This window comes from Bufo gargarizans, chromosome 6, assembly GCF_014858855.1.
Source record: "Bufo gargarizans isolate SCDJY-AF-19 chromosome 6, ASM1485885v1, whole genome shotgun sequence".
Taxonomy (NCBI): Eukaryota; Metazoa; Chordata; class Amphibia; order Anura; family Bufonidae; genus Bufo; species Bufo gargarizans.
Window position 1 is genome coordinate 291032904 of NC_058085.1, and position 18689 is coordinate 291051592.

General features: G+C 44.4%; 1 protein-coding gene across 2 annotated transcripts in view; it reads right to left on the reverse strand.

Annotated features, from left to right (window-relative positions):
• STYK1 (serine/threonine/tyrosine kinase 1) overlaps positions 1-18689 on the reverse strand; it is an 82848-nt gene that overhangs the window by 56959 nt on the left and 7200 nt on the right. The window lies entirely within an intron of this gene.

Here is an 18689-nt window from a genome sequence, read left to right on the forward strand (position 1 = left end):
TATGCTGCAGGAGCATCTCCCCTGGACAATCAGATTTTACTTCATCTATCACAGGGGAAAATTTTAAAATAAAAACACACTTGGACTGTGGCTTATGTTTTGTTATCTATCTTTTGGTGTGTCCCTGCAACCTGCAATATGTAGGACGAACAACTCAGTGTATGAGAACCAGATTTAAAAAAAACATAGAAGCAATATAAGTAACGGACACGGACAGGCCCGATAAACATATTTAGTTATTCCTGTCCGCATTTTAAACCATGTAAAAACAACTTTATAATCATCTGTCAATCACCTTCCTTTATGCCCAAGGGGTGTTTTTACTCCTACCTTTGTGCCCAGCCGCGCCCCAACTGTCGTTTCCTAGCGCCGCTCAGCTCATTTTTATTCACTGCGCTCGGTGGCTTTTACAGTCCCTGATCCTGCCGAGCCGGCGCAGGCGCAGCAGGAGACGCTGGCATTGAATAAGGGACGCAGGAGCACTGCGAGTGAGGGTGCCGGGCAAGTTATCCGGCGCACGCGCAGAAGGTACAAGTGAGTTCAATGCCAGCGTCTCCTGCTGCGCCTGCGTCGGCTCGGCAGGATCGGGGACTGTAAAAGCTGTCCAGCGCAGTGAATAATAATGAGCTGGGCGGCGCTAGGAAACGACAGTTGGGGCACGGCTGGGCACAAAGGTAGGAGTAAAAACGCCCCTTGGGCATAAAGAAATGTGAAAAAACGCCCCTTGGGCATAAAGGAAGGTGATTGACAGATGATTATAAAGTTGTTTTTACATGGTTTAAAATGCGGACAGGGGGTACTCTTATATGATTGGAATACACTTTAATAGACCTATGACTGCATAGGAATAACTAATAAATATGTTTATCGGGCCTGTCAGTGTCCCTTTAATTATATTACGATTGTAGGCTCCCATTACAGTAATCTTTACTACTGTAATGCTCATACAAAGCATATCTGCTAGGCAGTGAGGCAGGCACCTTGTGTCTACACAGTGCTATATGCAAACACAGTAAGAGCAAAGGTTGCATTTAAATAGAGAAACTACATGCATTCATAGATCTGCTGAATTGCATTTGGTTAGAATTTTTTTGCAGTGTATATAACATTATACAAAGTAATTAAAGGGCATCTGTCAGCAGATTTGTACCTATGACACTGGCTAACCTGTTACATGTGCACTTGGTAGCTGAAGGCGTCTGTGTTGGTCCCATGTTCATACATGCCCGCATTGCTGAGAACAATGATGTGTTAATATATGCAAATGAGGCTGTAGTGTCTGAAATAGTTGTGTCTTTTTTATTAATAATTGAATAAATAAAAGTGACATTTTAAAGACACAGCACATATATAAAAAATACGTATTTAAGTCAAAAGGACCAATTGTATTAGTCACTATAAAAGTTAACGTCTTATATGCGCTGCGAGGTCTCCCCCTATTTGTACAATTGTCATACGTCACTGCACACAAGATTTTGCGCAGGATCTTCAATGAAGATGGCCACAGTGTCCTTTTCGTGCTCAAACGGATGAGGTGAGTATTTAAATTTTTTTACCATTTCAAAGGAAAATTTATTCGTTACCACGAAGCACAAGGAAATTCAGCTTTGCGGCAAATTTTACCTGAAATTCTAATCGAAGTCCACTTCGGATACTTTGATTCGCTCAACTATAATCATTTGCTTTCTCTTTTTTTTTTTTCTCTTTTAATTTATTTGTATGAAATAATAATAATTAAAAAGAACAACAACAACAATAAACCTAAATAACCGGTAACTCCCCAGTCTGATTGTATAGCTTGGACTCCTCCATAAAAAACAACAGTTTGAATTGGCATATTAAGACATAGTTTATTCAGCTTCTATGCACTGTAGGCAATAGCAAGGTTAATATGCTTTCACAAACATGTTGAATTTTATGGTATATCACCAAGGTCGAACTTCATGGATCTGTCTCTTTTTTTCAACCTATGGAACTATGTAATAGTGATGGACGAACATCGGCCGGGGCGATTCGTGAATGCGATCGCGCAAATACAATAATATGTTCGTGAAATGCAGGTTCGCGGCGGGCCCTATTCATTTTAATGGCAGGCAAACCTGAAAAACCTTCAGGTCATTATTGCAGCCACCAAATCTTACAAGAAGTGCACAAATCGTCCCACAACATGGCAAAAATTTCCACAAAAAATATGTATTTTAATCAGGGGCCATTTTTATGCATCTTAAAGGGAAACTGTCAAAAATGTGGCCTGCTGGAGCCTAAAAACATTTTATTTTAGGCCCCACGGGAGTACAGGCCCCAACAATTAGGCATTCACCGTACATAAAAGATCAAGTGATAATGTGACTGGAGGTACGGTCACCGTATAACAATTTTTCTCTAGATTACAGGCCCCAAAAATTATGCATTCACCATACATAAAAGATCAAGTTAATATGTGGCCGGAGGTATATTAGACGGTCAATGGGTATCAATTTTACTGCAGGCCAGTGGACTACAAGCCCCAAAAATTATTCATTCACTGGACAAAAAACATCAAGTGATTATGTGGCTGGAGGTATATTAGACGGTCATTGGATATCAATTTTACTGCAGGCCAGTGTAGTAGAGGCTCCAAAAATTATGCATTCACCATACATAAACGATCATGTGATTATGTGGCTGGAGGTATAGTAAACGGTCAATGGATATTAATGTTACTGCAGGACTGTTGTCAGGAATCATCCTGCTACGTCTGTTTAGTTCAGATTGTCTTGCCCTCAAGTTTTCCCTCAGTTTAGATGGTGGATTGTGTCTCAGCTGGGTGCCATCTTACTTCCTGCTTCGCATTTAACCTCTCAAGGCTGTTACTAATTGCTTGAGTATTGTGTTTAGCTTTTGCTCGTGCAGTCCTCTTGCTTGGAACTAGCTCTCTGGTTTGTTCCTCCTACTTGCGGTTTACCCTGCTACTTTGTGAAGATCCTGCTACTTCTTGTTGCCGAACCGGAATGTTTGACTACGTTCCTGTGCCACCTGCCCTGACCCATTGTTCGTCTGACCTCGGCTCTGCTGCATTCTTCAGTCCTGCACTATTGCTACCAGTAACGGCTCCGCCTGCCTGGCTCTGCTACATCCTTCAGTCCTGCACCGTTGCTACCGGTAACGGCTACGCCTGTCTGGCTCTGCTGCATCCTTCAGTCCTGCACCATTGCTACCGGTTACAGCTCCGCTTACTTGGCTCTGCTACATCCTTCAGTCCTGCAACCTCCTATTCAAGACTCCAGTGTTTCCTGTGTACAGGCCTTGTCCCTGCCATTGGATTCCAGCAGTATTCCATTAGTATCGTGACACCAGTGGAATACAGGCCCCAAAAATTATTCATTCACCGAACAGAAAACATCAAGTGATTATGTGGCTGGAGGTATATTAGACGGTCATTGGATATCAATTTTACTGCAGGCCAGTACAAATACATGTCAAATACATATGTTTAAAAGAACAAAAAATTTTAAAATTGGATTAAAAACATGACTAACGAAATCCCCCTCTTGAAAAAAAAAAATATGATAATAGTTTAAATTCGATAACATGTGATTGTCACAGGTGTTGAATTCCTTCGAGGTCCCAAACATTAGGCATTCACCGGATAGAAAAGGCCTTTTATGCCACTGTATTCACATAAGACAGTGACAATTATTTGTTCTGGGTGGTGGCGGATATGTGTGGGCTGGCATGAGGAAATTTAATTAAACGCGGTCGTCACAGGTGTTGAATTCCTCCGAGATCCATGCCTCATTTATTTTTAGAAATGTGAGGTAATCCACACTGTCAGTGAGCTAGTGCTTATCGGTCACGATCCCCCCTGCTGCGCTGAACGTCCTTTTGGACAGGACCCTCGACGAGGAGCAAGCCAAGAGTTCCATGGCAAATTGTGCCAGCTCTGTCCACTGGTCAAGCCTGCATACCCAGTAGTCAGGGGGTTCCTCACTTCTCAGAGCGTCCACATTGGCCGTTAACCCAATCTAGTCGGACACCTGTCGGTCTAGGCGTTCCCTGAGGCAGGATCTGAAGACCGGCTGTCGATGGGTTAGCTGCAAGAATAATCTCATATCCGAAGTGACCAACACATCTTCAAAACCGCCCTCTTCTTGCATGCACTGTAGGATTGGTACTCGCAGGCTCGGATTGGCCCACAGGGTTACAGGGGAATCCCCTGGTGGGCCCCTGAGCAGAGTGGGCCCCTAGTCTTCCACCCCCTGCACCAGTGGCACATAACACATTACACTTTCTGCACTACATACATATATTCCATGTACAGCTCCTCCACCAGCCGATGTTCATATAAAAAACCTGTTCGATTATTTATTATATTGGAATGTATCCATACTGTGGGCCCCCAAAATACATTTTACTGGTGGGCCCTAGGTACCCCAGTCCGACACTGGGTACTCGCAACTGTTTCTCTGTGGGTGGAAATTCCTCTGCCAGCGCCCACAACAGCAGAATGCAGCATCTCTCGAAGCAAGGCTTGTAAATGCTGCATTCTGACAGCCCTCTGTGATGGTGGTAACATGTCTGCCATTTTGTGTTTGTACCGGGGGTCTAAGTACATTGCCACCCAGTACTGGTCCTTGCCCTTTATGCTTTTTATACGGGGGTCCCTCTTCAAACACTGGAGCATGAAGGCCCCCATTTGCACTAAATTGGAAGAGGTGGAGCGGCCTGGCTCCTGCTCATCGCCCAGGAGAATGTCGTTCTCAGTCTCCTCCCCCCATCCACGGACAACACCAGGGATCCCAGAAAAGTTTAAAGCCTGCTCTTCTTACTCCTCCTCCTCCCCCCAGGCACCATCCTCCTCTGACTCCTCTTCAGACTCCTGCTGACTTGTTTCAGATGGAGTAGCCCCCCCCCTGGGAATTCATTCAGCATTGTGACTTCCTCATCTTCCTGCTCCTGCTCCTCGATGGCTTGAATCAATGACATGATGCAATGCGCACTCCAGAAAGAAGGCATAAGGTACAATGTCACTGATGGCGCACTGGCTGCGACTGACCAGTTTGGTGATCTCATCAAATGGCCGCAGAAGTCTGCATGCGTCACGCATGAGCAGTCAATGGCGAGGTGAAAAAAACCACAAGCTTCCCAGAACCTGTCCTGCTGCAGAGTTCGTACAGGTAGTCGTTAATGGCAAGTTTCTGCTGGAGCAGCCTATCAAGCATACACAAGGTGGAGTTCCAGCGCATCGGGCAGTCACAAATCAGACATCTGACAGGCAAATGGTGTCTCCGCTGAACGTCAGCAAGGCGAGCCATGATTGTGTAAGATCTTCTAAAATGGCCAGAGATTTTCCTGGCCTGCCGCAAGACGTCCTGGACCCCGGGGTATTTGGCAATGAAATGCTGCTTGACTAAGTTAAGGACATTCGCCATGCATGGCACATGTGTCATTTTGCTCTGTTTGAGCGCGCTCAACAGATTTGCATTGTTGTTGCACACTACTTTACCAACTGTCAAATTGAGCGTGGTTAGCCACTGATCGGCCTGTGACTGCAGAGCTGAAAGCAGTGCAGACTGGTGTGGCTCTTGGCTTCCAGGCACAACAGCTGAAGCACAGCATGGCAACATCTCACTTGGCACGTCGAATAGGTTCTGTGGAGCTGGGGGGGTGCAGCGGAAAAGGCGGTAGCAGTGGAAAAGGAGGAGTCGGCCAAGGAGGAGATGATGGATAGAGTAGGAGGAGGAGAAGAAGAGGCAGGCCTGCATGCAATCCGTGGCAGTAACACCAAATCCACACGGGTGCCACGGGTTGCATGCTTGACAGCTGTCAGAAGATTCACCCAGTGGGCAGTAAAAGTTATGTACCTTCCCTGCTCGTGTGCCAGAGATACATTCACTTGCCGCTGAACATGGCCATATAGCTCTGGGATGCCCTTCTGGGAGAAATATTTCCTTCCAGGGACCTTCCATTGCGGTGAGCCAATGGCCACAAATTTTCTAAAAGCCTCCGAGTCCACCAGTTTATATGGCAGTAGTTGGCAGGCTAGCAGTTCCGACAAGCTGGCGGCCAGCCGTTGGGCAAGAGGGTTATCCGGCATCATCAACTTTTTACGTTCCAACATTTGGGCCACGGAAGCATGCCTTTTGCCAGATGAACGCGACGACAGCACAGTGGAAGGTGGAGTGGAGGACAAATGGTAGGAGAGAGGAGAAGGAGAAGAGGCAGGACGTGGAGCGCCGGGAGTGTGGCTTTGTGGATTCTGACGGCGTTGCTCCCAATGGGCTCGGTGATGGGAGGCCAGGTGCCTTCTTAGGGACGACTGCCTTAAGAAGGCCAGGTATCTTCTTAAGGCAGTCGACCCTGGTGAGTGTTGGGCTTACCGCAACTTATGCGTTGACAGCACATGCTGCAGGTGACAACACTATTGTCAGCAGCGGACACATTAAAAAAAGCCCACACTGCGGAGCCATGTGCCGGCGTCCTGGGAGCACCAGATGTGACCATGCATGGCAGATGGCTCGCTCCAGATACATTTACAGTCTGCTTTTTGCCTTCTGTGCACTGCGAGTTCTGCCTGCTTCTCCTCCTTCTCCTCCCTATCTACTTCTCTGTCTCTCCCTCTGAACTCCCATTTTTCCTTTCTTCTGGGCACCCACGTGATGTCCATCAACACGTCATCATCATCGCCTTTACCACCACTGACATTAAAGATCTCGGAGTAGGCAGCAACAGCGGGGGACCACCCTCCTTGGACTGATCTGGGTACTGTCGTCAGACCGCTGGGTGGCGGCCGTTGCTACCTCCTCTTCATGATCCGATGCCAAGAATGGCTGCACATCGGTAAGGTCTGGGAATGGATGGGAAAATAATTCCTCTGACTTGAATGGAGGGGCTATTATGGTGGTGGTAGTGGTGGTGTCTATGGGGGTGCACACAGCAGAGAGTGAGGAGGGTGCTGATACAGAGGATGAGGAGGGTGCAGAAGCGGAAGTCTGAGTAAGCCACTAAACCAACTCTGGTGCGTCCTTTGACGTAATCGCACGCACCTTCTGCAACTTCCCACTTAGTCTCCGGCCTGCCTCTTCTTCTGCCTGTAATTTTCAAAATGACCCTGTGACAAAGTCCCTATAGAAGAGCAGTAGAATATAGAACTCCTTAATGAGTATTTGCTGGAAGCAGGTTTATCAAACCCCTTATTCAGTTTATTTTGGGGCAACAGGTATATCACACCAGTTGCAATTAGTTGTTTCAATAGCGTTTGTCCCTCTGTATAGCTGCAGTATTTCAGCAGAACCGCACACAACTGCTGCACAATTCAAATGCACTATATAGGAGGTATATTGTATATTATAGGTATATCACACCCCTGCCTCAATCAGTTTTTTTGGGAGGCAACTGGTGTATCACATCAGTTGCAATTAGTTGTTCCAATAGCGTTTGTCTCTCTATATAGCTGCACAATACAAATGCACTATAACATACTTTCTATGTTAGAAAGTATATTATAAGTATATCACACCCCTGAATATGTCACACCTATCGATAGCACACCTATACCATTATATATTGTGGTCCTGTTAGCTAGCATTTGGTGTCTCTAACCGTCTGTCCCTGCTCCACACAGCAACCTCTCCCTACACTGGCAAAAGACTGAATGTAAAATGGCGACCAGATCAGGTTTATTTATAGGGTAGGGGGTACGTCCATGTGCTGAAACATCTCAATTGACTGTTCTGTCCCACCTGATGGATGTGTCATGTGTCAAAGTTCGGCACAATGCAAAAGAATATGGCACCGTCAGACATCGCCATATGTTCGCATGTTCGGCGAACCGCGAACGAGCAAAGTTCGCTGTGAAACTACCGCTGGGCGAACCGCAAAGTCATCTTTATTATGTAACACAGGTCACTCTTGCAAGCACAATACACGTGCCTCACTTACTCCCTAATAGTTCATCATAGAGAACTCCATTATGTTTCACCAGTCATTAAAATCATTATCTCAGTCCCCCACAATAGACAGAAGGATGCTTCCTGCTGTTTTTAAGGTGATTGCGGGACCCCTTACCTACTAGGACCTTGTGCAGCTACATAGTTTTCACATACGGTCTATCCAACCCTGTATAACACTCTTCCATTTAAAAGTAGACGGTGTGTAATAAGTAACATTAAAACTTCAGTTAGCAACCTCACCCACATGCTGTCATATCATACCATAAGCCATAAATAAATAAGAATGTATAGGCGTGGACTGCAACCTGGGCAGACGCCGGGCTCCTGTTACAACATAGACAGCTCATGTGTCCAAAGTTAAACCACTCAGGATGTCTTGAAGTCACCGCATGGACAAGAACAGCCAATGTAATAACCCATTCAGGCAGCTGATATATTTAATTCACCACATAGCTTGAGTGCCCAGGAGACTCTCAGCTTCCATTACCTATAAATATTAATGAACCTAACCAGCAGCAATCTCATCTGTATTTGTATACATACATCTTAAACTCTTTAGGGGGGATTTATCATTTCACACCACTTATTCTGGATTACAAAAGTTGCAAACCCTGTGCGTGTGACTTTTTTTTTTTTCAACAGCACTTGTGACTTTTTTTTTTGCAAGTGGCGATTCTACGTTGCCTTCGCCACTTTACAAAAAGGGTAGACAGGTCCAGCAGCCCTTGCACATTTATCTTCATTTATGGCAGTTATTAAGGTGTTTTGATGCTGAGCCATGCTGCCTGCAGCTGCCTGCTATGTTGCGGCGGCGATAGTCACTATGTAGCGCTGCACCAAATTGGAGTAGGGACCCACTCAATAGAGGTCACCTTGATGCGGTGAGCGGGCCTATGCATTTTGACCAAAACATATATGAAGTACCTCAATAGAGAGGTTTATAAATTGCACTGAGAGAAGCAATAGAACAATGCATGGCATTTGGATGTGTGATCCATATCTATTAAAGGGAATCCATAGCACTTGAGTAGGATAGGGGTGTATTCACATTTTGCAGTCATGTGGCAGTTTTGTCAAAACTGTGACAAAAAATGTTATACTACATGTAAATAAACCCTAAGAACAGTAGAACAGTTTAGTAATCAAATGATTAATAGTTGCCAATTTTCTTGTACTGTTCAACTGCAGGAATTACCAGAAATGAAAATCAGAATAGGAAGGTACATGTTGACCAGGTTTCAGAGCAAAATGTTTGCAGTAGGACATCTGTATGTACAGTACGGCGCTGCTGATTATACCTGTATTACAGTTGGCCTGTCCCCAGTTCCATTATTAAATTTCATCTATTTTGTACACAGTCCATTTTCCCAGCAGTGAGTAATTTTTAAGGAGAGGAGGGGGGGGGGGGGGTACCATTACTGTGTTTGATTTAGTCTTTTGTCTTTAATTGGCAGGCCATTATGAATGAAATCATCATCAATCACATACAGGTTCGCTGCAAGGCCAGGAGGATGCAGAGTCTGGTATCTGTGCTAGCCCAAGGACAGCCGAACGCTGCTTCAGGGGCAACAGCGCTGGAAGAAGCATGGAAAAGGTGGTAAAAAGAGGAGGCAATAGGAAGGGCACTGAGTGCAACGGAGACCTTATGATCAGTTAAAGGGAGACCTGCTTCAGAAGTAGGACACCTTTTTGGGAGGACTCCTTTATGGGAACTAACTATAAGAACTATCCATCTGTAAAGACTTGCCTTCCACACTGAGTACAGTGGTGGGCATGGGAACAGCTCCATGAGACAAATCTTCTCATCGTAGTGTTGTGGAAATTTTATTATGCGGACATTTTATCTTAGGATGTGTGTGTATTTTTATAGATTGTCATCTGTCTCCCTGTGTCGGATTTAACCGAAGAACGCTCTAGCAGAGGGTACTTGGGTTGAATCGGGACCAGTGGTAAAACCGTCAGTATGAAAACCTTCTCAGGGGCTTGGAGACGTGTTCTCAGTGTGTAGGGGGGCGTTTGCCGGTTTGTGAGCACTAAGTGCAATGCACTGGGCTTCTTCCCTTCAAATGTCTATGAGAAGTGAAGTCTGCATAACGACAGATACATATTATACCTGTGCTGCGGCTTCGCTATCCCTTTCTGGATACATATCTGCTTTTAAGACATGCATATCTGCCTTGTAGGTATACTGTATACGTATACTGACAATAGCCGTAGCAATGTCTTGCAGATAGAATGATCTTCACTATATATTGGTCACTTTGAGCAGTATTGAATAGGATCCATGCGGACAGTGATGGGGGATGGGAGGCCGCCTAGCTGATCAGACAATGGACATGACTCACCCTTCCTTATACAGGGATGGGGTGTGTGCATTGCACTGTCCAGCCACGTTGATGCAATCCTTTGACAAGTACCTGAACTTTCTCATCTTACTGTGTCATCACTTCCTGTATCCTTGTTACATGAGGTAAGTGGTCAGGTGATGGGCCAGCCCCTTTACTGTGACTAAATAAAAGGTGAGCAGACTGTGGAGGAGGGACAGTTGCATAGAAGAACTCAAGATGGTAACACCTTTGTCTGACTGCGGTTGAGATTTTTACCTGTCCTTACACAAAATCTGATGAGAGCGTATTTCTAATATTAATATTTCTACAACAGTGCCTGACAAAATAAATGTTCATATTCACTCTACTTCTGATAAAAGATGAACAAACCTATCGATTGGTTCATTAAACAGTGTTCTTGAGCAGCAAGGGGCTGTCCTAGCTGTTGAAAAGGCTGTCCCGTGCCACGTGATTGACAGCTTGGACATCTCGCCTGGCCTTGATAAGCTAGCGCCTGCGCCGCTGCTCTGAGTAGCAACGCAAGCACAGCAGCTCTGTTGAATTGTGCATGTGCTACTACACTTTCGGGTAGTAGTGCAGGTGCAAGCTTCTCAGGGCCGGGCTTCTTGAGCCCCCTCAATTCACGTGATTCGCTCATCTGTACTCCTGATAATAAAAGCTCCATAAAATGTATGTGTGGTCTGCTCTCCTTGGCCGCTGATCTAGACCAGATTCTTCTGTGACATATTTTCAACTTATGATGAATATTGCCCTCTTCTCTTAGATCCCTGTAGTCCCCTCACTGTAATTGTGAGTGGTAATAAAAAAAAAAAAGATAGATATACTGTAGATGTCAAAGAAAGGTGATTCTGACTCTCTTCTTCAGTATTTGCATTTGTAGCAGTAGCACTTAGTACTACAATAGGGGGAAGTTTAGTTTCACAATACAGCTTTATTTAACCCAATTGCTACTCGCATGCAATCCCCTGCCCTCAGTATTCTAGACCTGATCTTGCTGAAATCCCTCTGACATGGGTGACAATCACATTTAGCGCTATATAAAATTCTTCTTGATCCACTGTCCAAACCACGCAATCCTTCCCACCATTTCATGATTATAATAAGCTCTAATATATGGATTCCTCTATCCTCTCATTGAAGATGTTTGTAAAACTACCATACATCTTAGGCTACATGGACACGACCATATGTGTTTTGCGGTCCACAAATTGCGGATCCACAAAAAAACGGATGACGTTCCTTATGGCTTTAGTTTTTTTTTGCGGATCCATTGTAATAATGCCTATCCTTGTCCGCAAACTAGAAAAAAATAGGACATGCACTATTTTTTTTGCGGGGCAATGGAACGGACATACTGATGCGGATAGCACACGGTGTGCTGTCTTTGTTTTTGCGGACCTATTGAAATGGATGGGTCCGCAACCTATCCGCAAAAAAAACGGAACGGACACGGAAACAAACAACGTTCGTGTGCATGTAGCCTTATTCTACTGTACTAGATTGAACCTACTAAAGTGCCGACTAGAGCACAGAGCGGTGTTAGCTCCTGTGCTTCTCCCACATTACTAAGGTGGAAGACTATGATGTAAGCCTATAAGCCATCTTTAGCGCTTGTCTTGCCTCCATTATTACCCTGTCTAGAGATGAGTGAAGTTCTCTAAAATTCGATTTGGCTGCTTCGCCGAATTTTACAACACAATTCGCTTTGTGACAACTTATTTTGTCACAAACACATTTCGTTGTAAATAGTGGTTGAAATGACGGAACGGCGATTGCGTTTCCCCCGTCATTGTACCCCTCAGATGCCGGGTTCATTGCCGCGCATCAGAGATCCATATCAAAGCATTATAATATTTGCTAATTCATTTCAATGGTTCCGCAAAAAAAGTACGCATTCCGTTTCTACTCCGTATGCATTCCGTTTCCATTCCGTTGAAAGATAGAACATGTCCAATTATTGTCCGCAAATCACGTTCTGTGGCTCCATTCAAGTCAATGGGTCTGCCAAAAAAACTGAACACATACGGAAATGCATCCGTATGTCTTCCGTATCCGTTCCATTTTTGCGGAACCATCTATTGAAAATGTTATGCCCAGCCCAATGTTTTCTATGTAATTAATGTATATGCCATACGGAAAAACGGAACAGAAATGGAAACACAACGGAAACAAAAAACAGAACAATGGATCTGTGAAAAACGGACCGCAAAACACTGAAAAAGCCATATGGTTGTGTGAAAGAGGCCTTAAAGAGGTGTCTCCCTGCACAGTCTGACAATGGCAGCACTGATTGAGCAGTGTCAGAGTATGTAGGGACAAACCCCCATCTGGTAACGTACAGCTGGCAATATATCTATAAAATTCAAATAGGAATAGTAGAGAAATGATGCAAAATAGAGTCAGAAGAATAAATGCTCCGGAATTGTCATTACACATGGAATACAATTATGTACTAAATGGACATTTCAGGAGTGGTGACAAGTACTCTTTAAAGTGGACCTGTCACCTCTCCTAACATTTCTGTGTTAGTAACTACTTGCATTCCTCTTGTAAGACCAATGACTCTGTCCTGTGCCATTCCTCTCTTATTGTTTCTAGAAATGTATGAATTATCTGCCAACAGTCTGCAATAAAAGTCCACCTGAGCTTTAACAATAAGGAGTGTGTCCTATGCAATTAGCGATGCGAGTGGCAGATTATTCATAAGCTTCTAGTAGGAATGGCAAACATAGATTTATAAGACTAGATGCTGCAGAATTGTTATTACATGGGGAATGCAAGTAGTTACTAAAACTGACATGTCAGGAGCGGTGACAGGTCCAGAAGAAGAGTATGTTCAGACATAGGTTTTTGCATGCGGATTAGATATCAGCACGGATTCGGTGCTGAAAACAGGGCTAAATCCAAGCTGGGACCGGGAGGCCATGCCACAGTTCATGCAGCCAAGGGTTTTTGCCACAAGGTTTTCAAGACTGTGCCAAGAATGCTTAGGTCTATTGCTGGTCCGATCACCGCACGAACGCCCTTCCAAAGCCATACCCGCAGCCTGCTCGCAGTTTAGCTTGTTTCAGTGTGAAACAGTGAAACAGTGCTGTCTTTGTTAAATGAACGAAAACTGCAGGCTAATTGGCCATGTGGTTTTTGACCACAGCATGGCCGCAACCCGACCAGATCATGGCTGCTCCGTGTGGCTATACCCTAAGGGCCCTTTCACACTTGCGTTGTCCAGATCCGGCATAGAGTTCCGTCGTCGGGGCTCTATGCCGGAAGAATCCTGATCAGGATTATCCTAATGCATTCTAAATTGAGTGAAATCCGTTCAGGATGCATCAGGATGTCTTCAGTTCCGGAACGGAACGTTTTTTGGCCGGAGAAAATACCGCAGCATGCTGCGCTTTTTGCTCCGGCCAAAAAAACTGAAGACTTGCCGCAAGGCCGGATCCGGAATGAATGCCCATTGAAAGGCATTGATCCGGATCCGGCCTTAAGCTAAATGTCGTTTCGGCGCATTGCCGGATCCGACGTTTAGCTTTTTTAGAGTGGTTACCATGGCTGCCGGGACGCTAAAGTCCTGGCAGCCATGGTAAAGTGTAGCGGGGAGCGGGGGAGCAGCATACTAACCCTCCGTGCGGCTCCCGGGGCACTCCAGAGTGACGTCAGGGCGCCCCAGGCGCATGGATGACGTGATCGCATGGCACGTCATCCATGCGCATGGGGCGCTCTGACGTCATTCTGGAGCGCTCCGGGAGCCGCGCGGACTGTAAGTATACCGCTCCCCCGCTCCCCGCTCCTACTATGGCAACCAGGACTTTAATAGCGTCCTGGGTGCCATAGTAACACTGAAAGCATTTTGAAGACGGATCCGTCTTCAAATGCTTTCAGTACACTCACGTTTTTCCGGATCCGGCGTGTAATTCCGGCAAGTGGAGTACACGCCGGATCCGGACAACGCAAGTGTGAAAGAGGCCTAAGGCCTCATGCACACGACCGTTGTTCTGGTCCGCATCCGAGCCGCAGTTCTGTTCGGCTTTATAAGCAGCGGCGGTGACGTGCTGTGATATACCACTGGTTGACTACAGTTTATAGTTTAAAGGGGTTTTCCAGAATTTTCATATTGACAGCCTATCCTTGGGATCGGTCATTATCTAATTGGTGGGGGTCCGGTGAGGACCATGGTCTTTTCCCAGGTATGTGATGTCATTGTTTATTAGGCTCAGGGCCTAGGTGCAGCTCAGTCCCATTCAAGTGAATGGGGCTGAGCTGCAATACCAAGCACAGCCACTATCTAGTGGACAGCGCTATGCTTGGCGAGCTGAGAGGACTCGGCCGCAGTGCTCCCTGGAGCAATGCAGCCTCCTCAAATAGTAAAGCATCCGGGTTGCCAGGAGTCAGACCCCCACCAATCTGTTATTTATAACCTATCCTGAGGATAAGTCATCATCTCTCTATTCCCTTACTATGTATTAGAGCCACTTTTTGTTGTGAGCCGGTGACATATCGGGCTTCACAACACTATGCTAGGCAAAAACTTCTGCCTAGCAGTGAGCCATGGGCGGTGTATAGCGCTGCCATAGGCGGTGTATAGCGGTGGGTACTATGCAAAATAGCATAATAAGAAAATATATCCGGGTTCAGAACCTTTAAACAACTCGTTTAAGCCATTTAAGGGATTGTCCGAGATTTGTAATTATGTCAGACAATCCCTTTAACGAGACAACACTTTAAAGGCTTTCTTCTGCTCTGTTCTTGGGATGGGGTAGGTATAGTAGCAGCAGCTTCTCACTATTGTATTGTAATGACCTCCTGATGTAATATTGTCTATAATTACCAGGAATAAAGGTACATGATTTTCTTAATCTTGGCATAGCCTCCTGTGCAATAGTCAACATCACATTGTCTTTTCGTGCATAGTTACAGTATCAGGTTATCATTACAATCTTTTCTTTACATTACAATCTACAGTGTTAACTGAGCTGCGTCAACTGTTCTGGACATGTTCACAAACTGTCCTGAGGACATAGTACAATTAGATCTGAATAGGTTTAGTTTATTTGCCAAAAGTACTTGAGTTTCTGCATTTTTTACACTAATCAACTATTAGAAGGAGTTTTATTTTAATGGGATGATCCCACAAAAAGTATTAGGCCTCTTGCCCATGAACGTATTTTCTTTCCGTGTCCGTTTTTATTGCAGACCGTATGCGGAACCATTCACTTCAATGGGTCCGCAAAATAAAAGGTAACTCTGTGTGCTTTCCATTTACGTATGTCCGTATTTCCGTTCCGCAAAAAAATATAACATGTCCTATTATTGTCCGCATTACAGACAAGGATAGTAAAGTTCTATGAAGGGCCAGCTGTTCCGTTCCGCAAAATATGAAATGCACACAGACGTCATCCATATTTTTAGCGGACCACAAAATACATAAGGTCGCGTGCAAGAGGCCTTACTATGCAATGAACATGGAATATTCAAATGAAGCATTATTGCAATATACATGCAATTAAAATATGCAGCGACACCTTGAGGAGCCAATGTAGAGGATAGGAGTGGTAGTGGCTCTGATGAAGTGTTGTTTCACAGTGTACTCCCTCAGATTGTTGCTCCTTGGGGATCGCTGCAGGTGAATTATAGTACTGAACAATGAGGCCATAGTGAAACGTAACAAAGTCCTTTTTTACTAAGTGCAACGTAAAACTGGAAATACATACAGTAGCAGCAGTCTTTAATGAAGTTCCTCTCTGGCACCAGCAAGGATGTGGAGGCAGGTTGTTTGGTGGTAATTCAGCATTTAGGTGATACTGGCCTACTAGTTGTTTGGTGATGGGTGGCTTAGCTTTTTTCCCTCACTTCACAGCAGTGTCTGTAGATGCAGAAGTAGCAGGTACAGTAACTTTGCTGTCTAGACTCTCGAAGCTTTACTTGAGGACAATTTAGTGATGGTCCTCTCTGGAGAATCATCTGCAGGAGCAGGAGCTCTGCAGACAGATTCCTCTCCACTCTGTCTCTAGACAGGAACTTCCCCTCCTGGCGTGATCAGGACCAGCCTACTCCTACCAAAGGGTAGGGAACAGGGTGGTTAAACATCCTTTCCTTGCTGGTAGTAATGGTCAGGAACAAACAGTAAAATACAAAACATAACAAGAAACTATTTGTAGTACCCCTGGGTCTGGGGTATTACATTTGTGAGCATTACATTTCCGTTTTCTAGCACCCCCTACTGTTTCTTCTGTGACCAAAATTGTAGTCCATCTTTTCCTGCACTCAGTGGTGAATTGACATGCTCAATACCTTCCCTGCTTTCTTCCTCCTTTTAGAGTAGTGATCTCCAAGTGAAGCAGAAGAAAATGTCTTGTCCTTTTTAGAGTCCTACTTCGAGCTCAGCGTTTTTTTTTTAACAAGTAGTTCTCCTTCAAGCAGTAGCAATAATCACCAGAAGGCAAAGTTCAGAAATCAGGGGTGCCCCCGATGAAGCGAATGTGAGACCTGAGTTGGGCCGATCCTGCAGTGGGAGTGTTTTATACAATGCGATTTTAACCATTTTATTCTGTGACTATTATAAATCTTGCATGTGTTGACAAGCTCACTATCAGTATGTCCTATGCCTGTTCTCCTTATGAGGAGGATTGAAGTGGGATTTTAAGAAGTGAGTTTGTCCTGGGTAACATGAAAGGTGGTGATTGACTGCACGCCAAGAAGATCACACATGTGAATGGTGAATGGTATACATTTAAATATCATTTCTGAACTGCTATTTATTAGTGGAAACTCTGAGGCCGGTGTGAGGGACCCTGTTCTATGCAGGGGAGGAAAGCAATAACAAGAGCTTGCAATGCACTCCTGGGATATGCAGGTGCCTGATGGTCACACAGAATGAGTGAATTAAGAGACAAGTCATCCAGATATCAGTAAATAAAGGAAAAAAAGGGAAAAACTGTGTTGCTGTATTTAAAATAATGGAGTACATTACTCTGTCTCTCCCTCCCCTCTCTGTCTCTCTCTCTCTCTCTCTCTCTATATATATATATATATAGCATCAAAGGATGAGGCAGCACTCCAAATGAGGTGAAAAAATGGTGGATCTTTTATTCCCCTAGCAAGGGGAATAAAAGATCCACCATTTTTTCACCTCATTTGGAGTGCTGCCTCATCCTTTGATGCTATACTTACGATAGCCGTTTGAGCCTGCGGCTGTGAGGATTTCCTGCACCCACTTCACCGGTCTCGTGCTGCTGTAGCCCTTTCTTTTGTTTTTTATATATATATATATATATATATATACTGTATATATACACACACACATTTTTTTTTTATTCACACCGTTCTACACAGTTTTTTTTAATGCCACATCAGTTACCCAATATGCATGTTGTTCACTTTCAGTGATAATTTAGCTGTTTTGTAAATCCTGGTGTATATACTATATTGTATTGTATTTTAACTTTTTATAATGAAGGATTGGCACTCAATTTCTGGAATCACCTTGAGGAAGGGGATTATTATAAAAAAATTTTTTTTATCAGTGGGTGTCACCTTTACAAGGTAAAAAACATTAAAATGGACAACATATATTTAAAACCAGTAGGACCCAGTAGCCAAACAGACCACAAGGTACGCTGACCACAGACATCACAGTAGACAGCCGAATCCATTGATCCCCAGTGCACAAGATCCGACCGATACAACACCTGAGGTAAGATCGCGCCACGTGGGACACCACGGCCGGCATGAGATATCGAACCCTCAGCTGCTAACCGTAAGTGCATGTGAAGGGAGAACTGTTGCATATGCAGTAATAAGGAGGCTGACCGAGCGTTTTTTGTCCGGAAAGCAGCTACATGGTGGAATTATAAGTATACATATTATATGCACCTGTGCTAAGGATTTAAAGCAAAACAATATATGTTGTCCATAATTTAAAGACTCTTGACGATGGAGCACCGGATGATTTATTCAGCACTGGAGTTTTAACAAACATTCTATTTATTTTAACACTGTAATTTGGCATTTGGGGACTACTATTTATACAGTCCAACTTTTTTCTATATATTTATACCCCTAGAGCGCAATACTGTCTGAGAGTTTCTTTTTATTTCTAGAGCGTCATATTTCCAGATGAATATTGTTTCATAGATCTATATTGCAAAACATTGTCTAATAGTGCATATATATTCCTAGAGAAGTATACAGTTGTAGACAATTTATATCTAGTTTTGAATATATTTAGTGTATATATACAAGGGCTTTTTTAATGTTTTTTATCTTGTAAAGGTGACACCCAAATGAACAGCTGGGTCCTCTGAGCAGGAGCCACGCTTATATCACAACTATCCATTGTGACATATAGTGGATGATCTATAAGGCTGAGTTCACATGGGCGTTGTGGGAAAAGGTGCGGGTGCGTTGCAAG